This window comes from Dendrobates tinctorius, unplaced genomic scaffold, assembly GCF_039654945.1.
Source record: "Dendrobates tinctorius isolate UK_male_01 unplaced genomic scaffold, ASM3965494v1 ptg000004l, whole genome shotgun sequence".
NCBI classification, from domain to species: Eukaryota; Metazoa; Chordata; class Amphibia; order Anura; family Dendrobatidae; genus Dendrobates; species Dendrobates tinctorius.
This window is the reverse complement of record NW_027361672.1, coordinates 41,022,593-41,040,502: the sequence shown is the minus strand read 5'-3', so window position 1 is coordinate 41,040,502 and position 17,910 is coordinate 41,022,593. Positions and strand designations below refer to the sequence as shown.

The following is a 17,910-nucleotide window of genomic DNA, read 5'->3' as shown; positions in this document are numbered from 1 at the left end:
CCCGAAAGGCCCGTACAGACCCCAGAGAGGCTGTACAAGGGCAGGAAAGGGTTTTTCTTATTCCGATACCGGAAGTCCCATAGACTTGAATGGGACTTCCGGTATCGGAATCGGCGATACCGATACTTTTTTTAAAGATCGGCCGATACCATCCGATACGATACTTTGAAGTATCGGACGGTATCGCTCAACTCTACTTAGGACACAAGCAAACAGTATCACGCTGTGTCTAAGGTATACATAACAATTCAGTTTGTTAACCCCTTAAATCACCACTATCAGATGGGGAAAATTACTTTTTTAAGGGGGAATTGTCCATCAAAAAGATCCTAACAATAACTAAAAATAGGAGGGAGGATCAAAAAGGTCATGGCATGTGCTGATTCGAGAAGGAGAATTCAATACCAAATAAAAGATTTTAAATAAAGGTTATGATATTGATATCAAATTAAAGAGGGGAACTCCACTCCAAAAACTGGGGAAGGATATTTTAAATAACATTCAAAATGCCGGATGATTAAGGACAAAAAGGAGAATTGGTAAGGAGAAACTTATGGATTAATATGAGATGTAGGGGCATTCATTTCAAAAGAAGGAAAACAAATAGTAGGAAGGATAGATGTATAGAGAACCCAATGTTGTCCCTCATCTTAATCTACATACTGTATCCTATCTATCAATGGAGGTTGGAGGTTTTAGAGAAGAGCGGAGGTTTTAGAGAAACTAGAAAATAGTACCAAAAAGGGCAAATACAATCTCTCTAAATCAGAAATGGAAACTCTAAAGGAGTTAGAAAAAGATCCAACTATATTAATAAAACCCTCTGACAAAGGGGGTAATATTGTTGTTCTTGATCATAAGGATTACATCAATATGTGTCAGACCATCCTGAGTGACAATAATTTTTATGAAAATCTGTCTGGCCAGATGCTCAAACAAGCATTGAGTAGTGCTGAGCATGCTCTCCTATGACTAATCAGTACACATCCAGTCATTTGTGTAAACACTAAACTCCCACTTGTGCTAGTTCACTACAGTCACTGCTGTGCCATATCTACTCTACTGGCATTTGTGAAATTATGGCGTGCATCCAGCCTCGATGGAGGATACCTAGACACCATTATATTTACAACAAAGCTGTCCCTGCTTTTAATTTTCATTTGGTGGAGACTGTGTGCCGCTTCTTACAATTGCTGTTATGGCATAATATGTAGACAACAGCACAGCAATTATGGCCTGGGACAGTACAATATTTTTCTGGCCCACTAGGTCAGTGTTTTGAATGGCAAAATTGCACTAATCTAATTAAAGGGAACCTGTCACCTCATTTTGCTGCTATAAGATGCGGCCACTGCCTTTTGGGGCTTATCTACAGCATTCTATAATGCCGACCTACAAGATAAGAAGAATAAGTTTTATTATACTCACCCGGGGCGGTCCGGTCCGATGGGTGTAGCAGTTCTGGGTCCAGTGCCTACAATCTTCATGTGATGTCATCATCCTGCCTGCACACTGCAGTACTTTGCTCTGTCCTCAACAGGGCAGATCAATATGTCTGCGCAGGAGCACGGCACAAAGCAAGCAGGATGATGACATCGCATGAAGATGGGAGGCGCTGGACCCAGGTCCTGTGACGCCCATTGGACCAGACCGCCCGGGGGTTCTTCTCTTTCAGGTCGGACCAGGGACTTATCTACAGCATTATAGAATGCTGTCGATAAGTCCCGAAAGGCAGTGGCTGCATTTATTAGAGGCAAAACTAGATAACAGGTTCCCTTTAAGCCATTTAATGATACCTCTGTGGTTGGGCACTAGGTCTGGATACAATATCAGGCAGTAGCGTTGAGCGACTTTTGGTTTTTTAGGGTCGAGTTTCGTTTCGTGAAACCCGACTTTTCCAAAAGTCGGGTCGAGCAAGATCGGCCGATTATAGGGAAAAGTCGGGGTCGTCCCGAAACACGAAACCCAATGTAAGTCAATGGGGAATAAAAGTCGGCAGTGAGAGGAGGACAGGAAACACACCAACAGTGCCCATTTGAATGCCAAAAGCATCAATTCTTATTACTTAAGCTTGTCAACCTTAATTTACTTCATAATACTAGTTACGCACTGAAAAATGGGGGTTATTTGGCTAAAGTTGTGGGGGGGTAGGGCTGGCTCCAGATTTTCATGTGCCCTGGGCGAAAGAGCGCCCCTTTAACACATACCACAACTCATGATGCTCCGATACGGCAGAGAAATAGCGGTATAGTACAATGAAAAATACTTCACTTTTTACATCTCATGACGAGGCCCATCTATTTCTCCATACAGAATCATTGGTCCCATATAATGTTTGAAACAGTATATGATGAGCTCCACATAATGCTACAGTATATGTTGGTCCCCATGGATGAAGCTCCACTGTCTTATGGGCCCAAATAATGCTCCAAACATAATGGGCCCCATTTCTAATGCTCTAGTGTATAATGGGCCCTGTAAATGCTGCTCCAGTGTCTGATGTCCACCTTTGGAATGTTCCAGTGTATGGTGGGCCCCATCTATCATTCTCCAGAGTATAGTGCTCCCCAAAAATTGCTGTCCCAACATTGAAAACAATCAAATAAGTCTCCTCGCTAGGGAATCCCTGTACTAGTCTGGACTCCTCGTCGTCCCCATCTTCCATCTCACTGCACAGTATTTCAACCTTGCAAGTGCTGTGATCCTGAGCAAGCAGGGGGGGCCCACTCGTTGGCGATGGCACTGGCACAGGGCCCCTGATAGTACGGTGGTGTGTCTGATGGCGGGTGGGCCGAACCTGCACTTTCATCTGCAGCTTCCTCTTTGTCACCGTGTAAGATGGAACTGTATATGGGAAGGGTAACCTGAGTTTCATCAGGGTCAGATTCAGGCCGGGTAGCGTGCGAGGGGAATGTAGTGGTCTGGGTCAATGTACCAGCAGATTCATCGAGCAGTGGCTGGGCATCAGTGCACTTGTGTCGCCCCCAGGAGTACGGTCGCCACAGTGGCATTACCTTCCTCCTAGGGAGTGTGATGTCATGCTTGGGAGCAACGAAGGATCTCTCTAGCAGGTTAACTGATTGGGCGGCATTATTCCCACGAGTCATGACCCTCCAAACAGCGTTCATGAAGGCAAAGTGTTTGTTTTACGTGGGCAGTATGGTTGCAAAGCTGAACCTTAAAGGAATGTCCACAAGGGCACCACCAGGAGTGGAGCCTACGGTTAAATTCGACTCCACCTGGGAAACCTCAACCATGCCAGCTACAGAAAAGATGCACACATTGCAAGCTTAATTCCGTTAACGAACAAGACTCCGTCATGCCCCGCGGTCCGAGTCCGGCTTACTAGAGGGACACGTGAGGCTCTGGCACATGAGATTGGCCAATAACTGGTGTGTCATGCCCTTACATGTCCGTGGCTGCATGTGCGCTACACTGAAAAGGCCAGCGTTTGTCGCTTACAGGTGCAGATAACCCGCTGAACAACGTTAGTGATGGGCATCTGTGATTACAATTATTACCCGCGAACGATGATTTCCCAGTAAGTGCAGGTCAACCGCAGTTCCGGAATTAGGCCTAACCATCATTCCTGAAAAAATGAAAAACTTACGTGTGCAAACCACAGGTGCTGTAGCTTGCTTAACAGCTCGCCAGCCGTTCTCACGCCCAGTATGGATTACACATGATTGCACAAAGGTGAGAAAGGGTACCGTATCCCCGGATAACATGTATGGATAGCATAGTGTACACATTCAAAATATATGTCTATACATCAGGAGGCAGGCTCAGACGGTGTTAGGCCCAGTATGGATTGCACGTGATTGCACAAAGGTTCGAAAGGGTACCGTATCCCCGGATAACATGTATGGATAGCGTACACATTCAAAATATATGTCTATACATCAGGAGGCAGGCTCAGACGGTGTTAGGCATAGTATGGATTGCACGTGATTGCACAAAGGTTAGAAAGGGTACCGTATCCCCGGATAACATGTATGGATAGCGTACACATTCAAAATATATGTCTATACATCAGGAGGCAGGCACAGACGGTGCTAGGCCCAGTATGGATTGCACGTGATTGCACAAAGGTTAGAAAGGGTACCGTATCCCCGGATAACATGTATGGATAGCGTACACATTGAAAATATATGTCTATACATCAGGAGGCAGGCACAGACGGTGCTAGGCCCAGTATGGATTGCACATGATTGCACAAAGGTTAGAAAGGGTACCGTATCCCCGGATAACATGTATGGATAGCGTACACATTCAAAATATATGTCTATACATCAGGAGGCAGGCTCAGACGGTGTTAGGCATAGTATGGATTGCACGTGATTGCACAAAGGTTAGAAAGGGTACCGTATCCCCGGATAACATGTATGGATAGCGTACACATTCAAAATATATGTCTATACATCAGGAGGCAGGCACAGACGGTGCTAGGCCCAGTATGGATTGCACGTGATTGCACAAAGGTTAGAAAGGGTACCGTATCCCCGGATAACATGTATGGATAGCGTACACATTGAAAATATATGTCTATACATCAGGAGGCAGGCACAGACGGTGCTAGGCCCAGAATGGATTGCACATGATTGCACAAAGGTTAGAAAGGGTACCGTATCCCCGGATAACATGTATGGATAGCGTACACATTCAAAATGTATGTCTATACATCAGGAGGCAGGCTCAGACGGTGTTAGGCATAGTATGGATTGCACGTGATTGCACGTGATATTAGAAAAAACTTTTTGACAGTTAGAGTGATCAATGAGTGGAACAGGCTGCCACGAGAAGTGGTGAGTTCTCCTTCAATGGAAGTCTTCAAACAGAGGCTGGACAGACATCTAACTGGGATGATTTAGCGAATCCTGCTTTGAGCAGGGGGTTGGACCAGATGGCCCAGGAGGTCCCTTCCAACTCTAAAAAAAAAAAAAGGTTAGAAAGGGTACCGTATCCCCGGATAACATGTATGGATAGCGTACACATTCAAAATATATGTCTATACATCAGGAGGCAGGCACAGACGGTGCTAGGCCCAGTATGGATTGCACGTGATTGCACAAAGGTTAGAAAGGGTACCGTATCCCCGGATAACATGTATGGATAGCGTACACATTCAAAATATATGTCTCAGGAGGCAGGCTCAGACGGTGTCAGGCACAGTATGGATTTGACGGCCCAGACTACACAGCGGAGGAGCAGGGAGAGTTAAAGATTGCAAATGCTGGGGCCCTGCCCAAGCAAGGGGGGCCCACTCGTGGGCGTCGGTACTGGCACTGGGCCTCTCATAGTACGGCGGTGTGTCTGACGGCAGGTGTGCACCACCACCGTCAGAGACACTTGATTGCACTATGAGGGCCCACGCCCAAGAGTCGGCCTACCCACCTGTCCAGGGCAACGGCACTCGCACGGTGTCGTGCGCTAGGTGGTGACCCCGGCCATGGGGGGGAGGCAGCACAGTTAGGGAGTTTTAGAAAGTGGCATATGTTGATGTTGGACATGCAGCTGATGCAAAAGGTGAAATAGGTCAAGTCCCAGGAAGAGGTGGACCAAAGCAAGCCATTTTTCTGTCACCCTATGTGTCATCAGGGGAAGGTGGGACAAAATCCTTGGAAACCCATGCGTGGTTCATTTTAATGAAGGTTAGATCATCCACATTTTGGGTTGACAGACGGGTCCTTTTTTCTGTCAGGATTGATCCAGCTGCACTGAAGACTCTTTCCGATAGCACACTTGCAGCTGGGCAAGCGAGCTCCTGTAAGGCATATTGTGCCAATTCAGGCCAGGTGTCCAGTTTAGCGGCCCAATAGTCAAAGGGGAATGACAAGTGTGGTAGAACATCGATATGGGAGGAAAAGTAGTTTGTAACCATAGTTGACAACTGCTGTCTCCTGTCACTTTCCATCGATGCAGTATTACCAGTTGTGTGAGCGGTACTTGAAAAATCAGTCCACAACATTGTCATGAAACCCCTGTCTCCAATGCCACTTCTGCTGTGTGCACCATGAACACCTCTGCCAAGCTGCCCCCGGCCCGTACGGCTCGTGTGAGAACCATCACCGCTGCTGTGTGCTGGGAATGCCTCAAGCAACCGATTTACCAGAGTTGCTTGTTTATTAGCCAATATTAGGTCAAGGTTGTCCTGTGGCATGATGTTTTGTAATTTGCCTTTATAGCGTGGATCCAGGATGCTGGCCAACCAGTAGTCGTCATCGTTCATCATTTTGGCAATGCGGGGGTCCCTTTTTAGGATCTGCAAGGCATTATCTGACATGTGGGCCAATGTTCCCGGTGTCAATGATGCACTGCGAGTGCTGGGTGGAGGAGCACTTTCTGGAAAATCCACATCCCTCCAGTCACGCACAAACCCTGTACCAGACCTTGGCACGCCAACATTTTCACTTGCCCCACGAGATGCATCCTCCTCCCCTAAGTAATCATCCCCATCATCCTCTTCTTCCTCCACCTCGTCCAGGAGAGGTCCCTGAGCAGACAATGGTTGAATGTCATCAAGGATTCCCTCCTCCTCTTCCTCCTCATCAACATTGGCTGCAGAAGCCTGCTCCTTAAGGTGCGTCAAAGTTTGCATGAGCAGACGCATAAGTGGGATGCTCATGCTTAGGATGGCGTCGTCTGCGCTTACCAGCCATGTGCATTCCTCAAAACACTGAAGGACTTTACAGAGGTCTTTCAGCTTCGACCACTGCACACCTGTCAACTCCATGTCTGCTCTCAAAGTGCCTGGCCGTGTATCCTCCCACAAATGCATTATAGCCTGCCTCTGCTCGCACAGCCGCTCCACCATGTGCAGGGTGGAGTTCCACCTTGTTGCAATGTCGATAATGAGGCGGTGGTTGGGAAGGTGGAGCAATCGCTGCAGCTTCTGCATACGAACGGAGTGTACAGGCGACCGGCGGATGTGCGCGCACAGTCTTCGCACTTTCTGGAGCAGGGCTGTTAACTCCGGATAATTTTTGAGGAAGCACTGCACCACCAGGTTCAAGGTGTGAGCCAAGCAAGGTATGTGGTTGAGTTTTGAAAGGGCTATGACTGCCACAAAATTATGGCCGTTATCACTAATTACCTTGCCTGCCTCAAGATGTACACTGCCCAGCCATGACTCAGTTTGTCGCTTCAAGTACTCGGCCAGCACCTCGGCGGTGTGTCTGTCGCCCAAACACATCATCTGCAACACAGCCTGCTGACGCTTTCCACTAGCTGCTCGATAGGGGGACACCTCGTGTGCAACAGTGGCAGCTGCAGATGGAGTGCTCGTACAACTGCGCTCTGTGGACGAGCTTTCGCTTCTGGAGGAGGAGGAGGAGGAGGGTCGAACGCCTACAGCCAACTGTTTCCTATACCGTGGGCTAGGCAGCACTGTCCCACCACCGCTGTCCCCTGTGGACCCTGCATCCACCACATTAACCCAGTGCGCAGTGATGGACACGTAACGGCCCTGGCCATGCCGACTGGACCATGCATCAGTTGTGAGGTGCACCTTTCCGCTCACTGACTGCTTGAGTGCATGGACAATGCGGTCTTTCACATGATGGTGGAGGGCTGGGATGGCTTTGCGAGAGAAGAAGTGGCGACTGGGTAGGTCATAGCGTGGTACTGCATAGGCCATGAGTTTGCGGAAAGCTGCGCTTTCCACCAACCGAAAGGGCATCATCTCAAACGAGATTAGTTTGGCAATGTGGGCGTTCAAACCCAGTGTACGCGGATGAGAGACTGAGTACTTTCTTGACCTACTCATAGTGTCTGGGAGGGTGAGCTGGACTTGAGAGCTGCATATGGTGGAAGTAGCGGTGGACAGGGCGGACTGAGAGAGGGTTGATGATGGTGATGGAGTTGTTGTTCTTTCTGATGGCCTAGAATCAGTCTTTCATTGATATAACAGTGGGATTCCCTGACTGCTGTGGCCTTGCAACGACACCTCAACATTTGCTGCTGTGCTAACCGGTGGGCTTATAGAATCATAGAATCATAGAATCGTAGAGTTGGAAGGGACCTCCTGGGCCATCTGGTCCAACCCCCTGCTCAAAGCAGGATTCGCTAAATCATCCCAGTCAGATGTCTGTCCAGCCTCTGTTTGAAGACTTCCATTGAAGGAGAACTCACCACTTCTCGTGGCAGCTTGTTCCACTCATTGATCACTCTAACTGTCAAAAAGTTTTTTCTAATATCTAATCTGTGTCTCCTCCCATTCAGTTTCATCCCATTGCTTCTAGTCTTTCCTTGTGCAAATGAGAATAAAGTTGATCCTTCTACAATGTGACAGCCCTTTAGATATTTGTAGACAGCTATTAAGTCTCCTCTCAGTCTTCTCTTTTGCAAACTAAACATTCCCAAATCCTGCAACCTTTCCTCATAAGACAGGGTTTGCAGACCGGTCACCATTCTGGTCGCTCTTTTCTGAACTTGCTCCAGTTTGTTGATGTCTTTTTTAAAATGTGGTGCCCAAAACTGGACACAATATTCCAGATGAGGTCTGACCAAAGAGGAGTAGAGGGAAATAATGACTTCTCGTGATCTAGACTGTATGCTTCTGTTAATACATCCTAGAATTGCATTTGCCTTTTTTGCTGCTGCATCACACTGTTGACTCATATTCAGTCTGTGATCTATTAGTATACCCAAGTCTTTTTCACATGTGCTGTCACTTAGCCCTATTCCTCCCATTCTGTATATGCTTTTTTCATTTTTATTGCCCAGATGTAGTACTTTGCATTTCTCCCTGTTAAAAACCATTCTGTTAGTTGCTGCCCACTTCTCCAGTTTATTTAAATCTTTTTGAATTCTCTCTCTCTCTTCTCTAGTATTAGCTATCCCTCCTAGCTTTGTGTCATCAGCAAATTTAATCAGTTTACCCTCAATTCCTTCATCTAAATCGTTGAAAAAGAAGTTGAACAATACAGGGCCCAGGACAGAGCCCTGTGGTACCCCACTTGAGACATTCTTCCAACTGGATGTGCAGCCATTTACGACCACTCTTTGGGTCCGATCACTAAGCCAGTTATGAATCCACCTAACAGTTGCCTTGTCCATTCCATACTTAGTCATTTTTTCAATAAGGATTGTATGAGAGACTTTGTCAAATGCTTTGCTGAAGTCAAGATATACTATATCTACAGCATTTCCTTGATCCACCCAGTCAGTGAAACCGTCATAGAAGGAAATTAAGTTAGTCTGACATGACTTATTAGTTACAAACCCATGCTGACTCTGTTTAATCACTTCATTCTTATCCAGGTATTGACATACATGTTGTTTAATAATTTGTTCAAAGATCTTTCCTGGTATAGAAGTCAGACTCAAGAGGCCTATAGTTGCCTGGGTCCACCTTCTTCCCCTTTTTGAAGATAGGAACAACATTTGCTCTTCTCCAGTCTTCTGGCACTTCTCCTGTTCTCCAAGAATTTTCAAAGATTATGGAGAGGGGTTCAAAAATTTCTTCTGCTATCTCCTTCAGTACTCTGGGGTATAATTCATCTGGACCTGGAGACTTGAATTCATTTAGGTTAGTTAAGTGTTTCCTCACTATCTTTCTGTTTATAGATATCCTGGATTCTTCTATTCCCTTAATAGGACAGTGAAGATCAGTTGATGTTACATTTCCTTTCTGAGAGAAAACAGATGCAAAATAGGAATTTAAAAGTTCAGCCTTCTCAACATCCTGTCTTACCATTTCATCATTTTCATCCTGTAAAAATCCTATAGCATCTTTGACTTTTCTTTTACTTTTGACATATCCCCAAAATCCTTTATTATTGCTTTTGACATCTCTTGCAAGCCTCAATTCATTTTCAGCTTTAGATAATCTGATTTGTGCCCTGCAGGTTCTGCAGACAGCATTATATTCTTCTTTAGATATGCCTCCCCCTTTCCATTTTATAAACATTTTTTTCTTCCTTTTTAGCATGTGCTTAAGTTCTGTGTTCATCCATCCTGGTTTCCTTAAATGCTTCCTATTCTTCCCTCTTTTCGGAATTGTTAACAACTGTGCTTTGAGAATTTCATTTTTCAAGATTTCCCATCCTTCCTGGACATTTTTGTCTTTAAGGATATCCAGCCATTGGATCCCTCCAATTCTCTTTCTGAATCCCTTAAAATCTGCCTTTCTGAAATCTAACCTTGACGTCTGAGTCTTCACAGGTCTTCCGCCTCTAGTTTTCCAAAATTCTAAAATAGCATGGTCGCTACCTCCTAGGTTCCCAGCCACTTTTACCTCCTCAACCATTTCCTCCCTGTTTATAAGGATTAGATCCAAGGTAGCAGATCCCCTTGTTTTCTCCCCTACCTTTTGGCAGATAAAGTTGTCAGCAAGAGAGGATAAGAATTTCCTTGACCTGTTAGTTTTGCCTGAGAGATATTCCCAACAAATGTCTGGATAGTTGAAATCTCCCATGACAACTATGTCATATTTTTTGGAGAACTTGGCCATTTGATGCATAAAGAGTTCATCCATATCTTCAGCTTGCACAGGCGGCCTGTAGTAAATGCCTACAATGGTGTCCTTTCCATTGTTCTGTCCTTGTATTCTTACCCAAACAGTTTCCACAGAACTCCCAGTCTCTGAAGCTTCAATCTCTGTGCAGATATACGCGTTTCTAACATACAATGCGACACCTCCTCCTCGTTTATCAAGTCTGTTTCTTGCAAATAAGTTGTATCCTTCTAGTCTTGTATTCCAATCATGGGTATTGTCCCACCAAGTTTCAGTGATTCCAATGACATCATATTTCTTTTCCTGTGTTAGTAGTTCCAATTCTCCTTGTTTGTTGCCCATGCTTTGTGCATTAGTATAGAAGCATTTTAGTTTGTGATTGGTTTCTCTTTCTCCAATATTTTCATTAATTAGATACTTTTGTCTTTGCTCTTCCTTTCCACTTCTAATAGCAGAGTTCTCAATAGCATTTGTCAGGTGTATGGCTTTTTCTGGTCTTTTGCTTCCCTTCCCATGTTGTTCTAGTTTAAAGCTCTCCTTACAAGTGTAGCAAGGCGACTTCCAAATACATGCTTTCCAGTCTTCGTAAGGTGCACCCCATCTCTAGCAAGTAGTCCATCGTATAAGTAATTCACTCCGTGATCCAGAAATCCAAATCGTTGCTGACGGCACCATCGACGTAGCCAGTTGTTCACCTGCAGAATCTTATTCCACCTCCTTGTTCCATGGCCATCCACTGGGAGGATGGAAGAGAAGACCACCTGTGATCCCAGTTCTTTCACTTTCTTGCCTAAGTCTTCAAAGTCTCTGCAGATGGTTTCCAGATCATTTCTTGCGGTGTCATTTGTCCCCACATGTAGTAGCTTACATTGGGGGAAACAATGTAGCGTTGCTGACTACCTTCGTTGTGATCAGTTGCACATGAGGTTTGGTGTTGTGTCCACGCTTGCAAGTGCATGGTGGTTAAATGTCTAAGCATGCAACTGGTATTCAAATTTTTCAGATTTTTCCTCGGCTAAAGGTCTTTGCGCACTTCTTACAGATAACCTTGGCCTGATCATGAGGATTTTGTTCAAAAAAGTGCCACACTGCACTCTTCCTACTTTGGCAGACATTTTGCGGCCTAGCATGCTGTGATCTTTTGACCCTCTGGACAAGCTGTCCAGCAACTCTTTTGATTTTTGGAACCTGTCTTTGGAGTGCTCCAGGCCTGCCAGATAACAGCTGTTGCGATGTCGATGTCTGCTGTGGATGCTCCTCATCTGAGCTATTGTAAGCAGCACCCTCTTCCCCCAATGGATGCCAATCTGGGTCAACAACTGGGTCATCCATCACCTCCTCTTCAATGTCATGTGCACCTTCCTCTGTGTCACCGTGTATGGTGGTATAGTGTGCGGGAAGGGGCACCTGAGTCTCATCAGGGTCAGAATCTGGCTCTGTACACTGCGAGGACAATGTAGTGCTCTGAGTGAATGTACCAGCAGAATCATCCATCAGCGGCTGTGCATCAGTGCACTCCATGTCAGATTCATCTTGGCCTGGGTAATTCACCATTTCACTTGATAATCCAGGCATGGTATGTGAAAACAGCTCCATGGAGTAATCAGTAGTATGGCCTGCGTCATCCTTCAATCTTGGTTGGGGTGAAGGACACAAGGAAAGGTGTGGTTCATGAACATGAGCCTCCAATGACGACTCAGTGCTTTTACTTTTTACAACTGAAGAAGAGGAGGCGATAGAGCTGGAGGCTGAGTCAGCAATGTAAGACAAAACTTTTTCCTGATGCTCTGGCTTTAAAAGCGGTTTGCCAACTCCTAGAAAACTAAGCCTTCGAAGCCTTATGGAGCCAGACGATGACGCAGGCTCAACACCTCCTGCATTCGGTCCTATTTTGCTCTTGCCACTACCATCAGATCCACCACCAACACCATCATTACCAGCTGCCAACCCCCGCCCAATTCCACGGCCTCTTCCACCAGACTTCCTCATTTTTTGTAGAAATGTAGACAAAATCCAACAAACTATATAGTAATGTAAAACAAGGTACAAGGTGTCTATAGGACAGGGGAGATTTTGAATTTCTGCACACACTAGTGGACACTGGACACTTTTGGATTGTGTGAGGCCCACTGAATATCTGAGCGCTATGTCATAGGCTCGATGGCACAGCTGTGACAAAAGTGACTAGAGGATAAGGGAGATTTTGAATTTCTGCACACACTAGTGGACACTGGACACTTTTGGATTGTGAGGCCCACTGAATATCTGAGCGCTATGTCACAGGCTCGATGGCACAGCTGTGACAAAAGTGACTAGAGGATAAGGGAGATTTTGAATTTCTGCAGACACTTGTGGACACTGGACACTTTTGGATTGTGTGAGGCCCACTGATATCTGAGCGCTATGTCACAGGCTCGATGGCACAGCTGTGACAAAAGTGACTAGAGGATAAGGGAGATTTTGAATTTCTGCAGACACTTGTGGACACTGGACACTTTTGCATTGTGTGAGGCCCACTGATATCTAAGCGCTATGTCACAGGCTCGATGGCACAGCTGTGACAAAAGTGACTAGAGGATAAGGGAGATTTTGAATTTCTGCAGACACTTGTGGACACTGGACACTTTTGGATTGTGTGAGGCCCACTGATATCTGAGCGCTATATCACAGGCTCGATGGCACAGCTGTGACAAAAGTGACGAGAGGATAAGGGAGATTTTGAATTTCTGCAGACACTTGTGGACACTGGACACTTTTGGATTGTGTGAGGCCCACTGATATCTGAGCGCTATGTCACAGGCTCGATGGCACAGCTGTGACAAAAGTGACTAGAGGATAAGGGAGATTTTGAATTTCTGCAGACACTTGTGGACACTGGACACTTTTGGATTGTGTGAGGCCCACTGATATCTGAGCGCTATGTCACAGGCTTGATGGCACAGCTGTGACAAAAGTGACTAGAGGATAAGGGAGATTTTGAATTTCTGCAGACACTTGTGGACACTGGACACTTTTGGATTGTGTGAGGCCCACTGATATCTGAGCGCTATGTCACAGGCTCGATGGCACAGCTGTGACAAAAGTGACGAGAGGATAAGGGAGATTTTGAATTTCTGCAGACACTTGTGGACACTGGACACTTTTGGATTGTGTGAGGCCCACTGATATCTGAGCGGTATGTCACAGGCTCGATGGCACAGCTGTGACAAAAGTGACTAGAGGATAAGGGAGATTTTGAATTTCTGCAGACACTTGTGGACACTGGACACTTTTGGATTGTGTGAGGCCCACTGATATCTGAGCGCTATGTCACAGGCTCGATGGCACAGCTGTGACAAAAGTGACTAGAGGATAAGGGAGATTTTGAATTTCTGCAGACACTTGTGGACACTGGACACTTTTGGATTGTGTGAGGCCCACTGATATCTGAGCGCTATGTCACAGGCTCGATGGCACAGCTGTGACAAAAGTGACTAGAGGATAAGGGAGATTGGATTGCTTTTAAAAAAGCAGTTTGCAGAGCAGTGGGTAAACAGCAATGCAGCTGTCAGGAAGCCTTAGAAGGCAGCCCAACAACCAACACCACTGATACACCACAATATAGCCTCCCCTTGCACTGCACACACAGTGACTGGTGTGTTGTACAGGCAAAATCGCGAGCAGCAGAAGCAGTTTTTTTTCTTCTTCCCTGCCTAACACTCTCCCTATAGAATCAGCAGCAACCTCTCCCTATGCTAAGATCGGCAGAAGTAAGATGGCGGTCGGCGTGCACGCCCTTTTATACCCCCTGTGACGCCCACCAAAGCAAGCCAATCACTTGCATGCCCTTCTGAAAGATGGTGGTGACCCGTGCCTATGTCATCACGTTGCCCACAGTGTCCGTGGATCCTGATTGGCTGAAAAAGAGCGCAAAACAAACTTTTGAAACGCGACTTTGGCGCGTAAGTCGCCGACCTCGTGGCCGACCTCATCCTAGGGTCGGGTTTCGTTTCATGAAACCCGACTTTGCCAAAAGTCGGCGACTTTTGAAATTTTTCGACCCGTTTCGCTCAACTCTATCAGGCAGCACTTATGGACCTACAGGGCCTAGTGTATTTCACATCCTCCTTAATGGACATCTCCCAGTCCAAAACAGCAACACAGTAGTACATTGGTAGGTCACTCTAGATAGTTCCCTGTCAATTACAACAGACGCAACTTAGTAGGAGACAATGCCAAAAATATCATGGCTGCATCGTATTTAGGCAAAGTAACATCTGTTTCTTAAATGGTGCATGTTCTTAATTTGATTGCAGAATATTTTTAAACAAGTATGCCCACTTGAAGAGAGACAAGGAGATTGTGCATAGATTTCAACTGTTCTTTTGCGGCAAAAAACTGCCTTCAGAATTTGCAGTGAAAAAGTGATGTGACTGAGCACTGCCCTACATGCAATGCTGCAATGCGATGGAATTCAACACTGCACAGGTTGAAGCATCTGTATGAACAGCATAAGGTGATGACTATATTATGCAGCATAGAAACTGGAGCTTCGGTAACCTTGGGATTTCCCATGCGTCTCTTACTTCCAGTTGTGGCCAAAAGTATTGACACCCCTGCAATTCTGTCAGATAATACTCAGTTTCTTCCTGAAAATGATAGCAAACACAAATTCTTTGGTATTATTATCTTCATTTAATTTGTCTTAAATGAAAAAACACAAAAAGAATTGTCCTAAAGCCAAATTGGATATAATTCCACACCAAACATAAAAAAGAGGGTGGACAAAAGTAGTGGCACTGTTCGAAAAATCATGTGATGCTTCTCTAATTTGTGTAATTAACAGCACCTGTAACTTACCTGTGGCACCTAACAGGTGTTGGCAATAACTAAATCACACTTGCAGCCAGTTGACATTGATTAAAGTTGACTCAACCTCTGTCCGGTGTCCTTCTGTGTACCACATTGAGCATGGAGAAAAGAAAGAAGACCAAAGAACTGTCTGAGGACTTGAGAAACCAACTTGTCAGGAAGCATAAGCAATCTCAAGGCTACAAGTCCATCTCCAAAGACCTGAATGTTCCTGTGTCTACCATGCGCAGTGTCATCAAGAAGTTTAAAGCCCATGGCACTGTGGCTAACCTCCCTAGATGTGGATGGAAAAGAAAAATTGACAAGAGATTTCAACGCAAAATTGTGCGGATGTTGGATAAACAACCTCGACTAAAATCCAAACAAGTTCAAGCTGCCCTGCAGTCCGAGGGTACAACAGTGTCAACCCGTACTATCCGTCGGCGTCTGAATGAAAAGGGACTGTATGGTAGGAGACCCAGGAAGACCCCACTTCTTACCCCGAGACATAAAAAAAGCCAGGCTGGAGTTTGCCAAAACTTACCTGAAAAAGCCTAAAACGTTTTGGAAGAATGTTATCTGGTCAGATGAGACAAAAGTAGAGCTTTTTGGGCAAAGGCATCAACATAGAGTTTACAGGAGAAAAAAAGAGGCATTCAAAGAAAAGAACACGGTCCCTACAGTCAAACATGGTGGAGGTTCCCTGATGTTTTGGGGTTGCTTTGCTGCCTCTGGCACTGGACTTCTTGACCGTGTGCATGGCATTATGAAGTCTGAAGACTACCAACAAATTTTGCAGCATAATGTAGGGCCCAGTGTGAGAAAGCTGGGTCTCCCTCAGAGGTCATGGGTCTTCCAGCAGGACAATGACCCAAAACACACTTCAAAAAGCACTAGAAAATGGTTTGAGAGAAAGCACTGGAGACTTCTAAGGTGGCCAGCAATGAGTCCAGACCTGAATCCCATAGAACACCTGTGGAGAGATCTAAAAATGGCAGTTTGGAGAAGGCACCCTTCAAATATCAGGGACCTGGAGTAGTTTGCAAAAGAAGAATGGTCTAAAATTCCAAAATTCCAGCAGAGCATTGTAAGAAACTCATTGATGTTTACCGGAAGAGGTTGGTCGCAGTTATTTTGGCTAAAGGTTGTGCAACCAAGTATTAGGCTGAGGGTGCCAATACTTTTGTCTGGCCCATTTTTTGAGTTTTATGTGAAATGATCAATGTTTTGCTTTTTGCTTCATTCTCTATTGTGTTTTTTCATTTAAGACAAATTAAATGATAATAATAATTCCAAAGAATTTGTGTTTGCAATCATTTTCAGGAATAAACTGAGTATTATCTGATAGAATTGCAGGGGTGTCAATACTTTTGGCCACAACTGTAGGTGCTTTGAAGAGGCTGAAAAATTTGTTAGCAATGTGTCATCAATGTCATTACCCTCATGATTATCTTGGAAAAACACTGACAGGGATGCAACAGGGTATGGCAAAAGGATAGCAACTTTCATACTTTCTCCGCCTTCTTTTGAGCCCTAAAATGCTTCCCACTGCTTTCTTATTGTCCATAGTGTATGGGCCTACCTCTACTGTTTCAGCCTATTTCTGCATGCTGCATGCGTACTCTATCTTTAACATTGGGTCCTCAGGCCGTGCCGCAGTATGCGGATGCCGCCGCATGCGTCGTTTTGACGATGCGGCGACCCGGATAGAAAGCATCATGTTGGAATTTTATGCGGGGGCCGCATCATCAAAACGACGCATGTGGCGGCATCCGCATACTGTGGCATGGCCTGCGTACCCAATGTTAAAGATAGGGTACGCAGGCCGCATGCAGAAATAGGCAGAGCTGACCGGAGGAGGCGCGGCAAGGGGTGAAGCTTCACAGAGGAAGTCCGCAGCCCTCTGTCTGCAAATGTAAAATTAGCCTAACTTAACTATCATATTTGTCAATTTTTATAAAAATGTAGGTTACTCTGGGAACTGATCGGTGTGAAATCCCCCCCATAGCCCCTGTGCAGGGTTGGGCCTTTGCACAGGATTGGGCTAAAATGCTTACATTTGAAGAAAAAAATCCATTACTTCCGTGATTACCATATTCTTTTCCATCATCCTCATTTTCAGTGAAAATGAGAATTTTCTGAGCATCAAACAGGAATATGTAAATTCCTCTAGTAGGCCCCTACACCAGATTATGCCTCTGCACAGGACTGGGCATCCAAGACTGGTGTATAGCATTTCAAGGTTCATCTACATGATCTATATCAAATGATAGAAACTGTGATAGTACACCACCGCAAACAGGCAAGGTGCTACTGACACCTCTATGTATGGGAAGATCTTGTGTCTACACCATACTGCACAGCTTCACAGAATTGGGTTTCTGTCCAGGACTGGGAACAAAAAGGCTGTTGTAATGTTACGTTTTGTCACTACCTAACAGGTTTGGATAGGGTAATTGATCTAAGAATTGAATCCTGATTCTTTGTTAGCTGTGGCCTGGTCACGGGGGTAGGGAGAAAAAAGAACAGGTGACAGACTAAACCTCAAAATTCTTTCCAATCTTAAAGCAGAACCCAGACCAAAAAAAATAAGACCTCAGGCTACACCCCAACAATTTTCTGTA

At 45.4% G+C, this 17,910-nt stretch overlaps 1 protein-coding gene across 1 annotated transcript in view; it reads left to right on the top strand.

The window, feature by feature from the left end:
• The window catches only part of LY86 (lymphocyte antigen 86), a 92,845-nt gene that overhangs the window by 47,004 nt on the left and 27,931 nt on the right, over nucleotides 1-17,910 (top strand). The window lies entirely within an intron of this gene.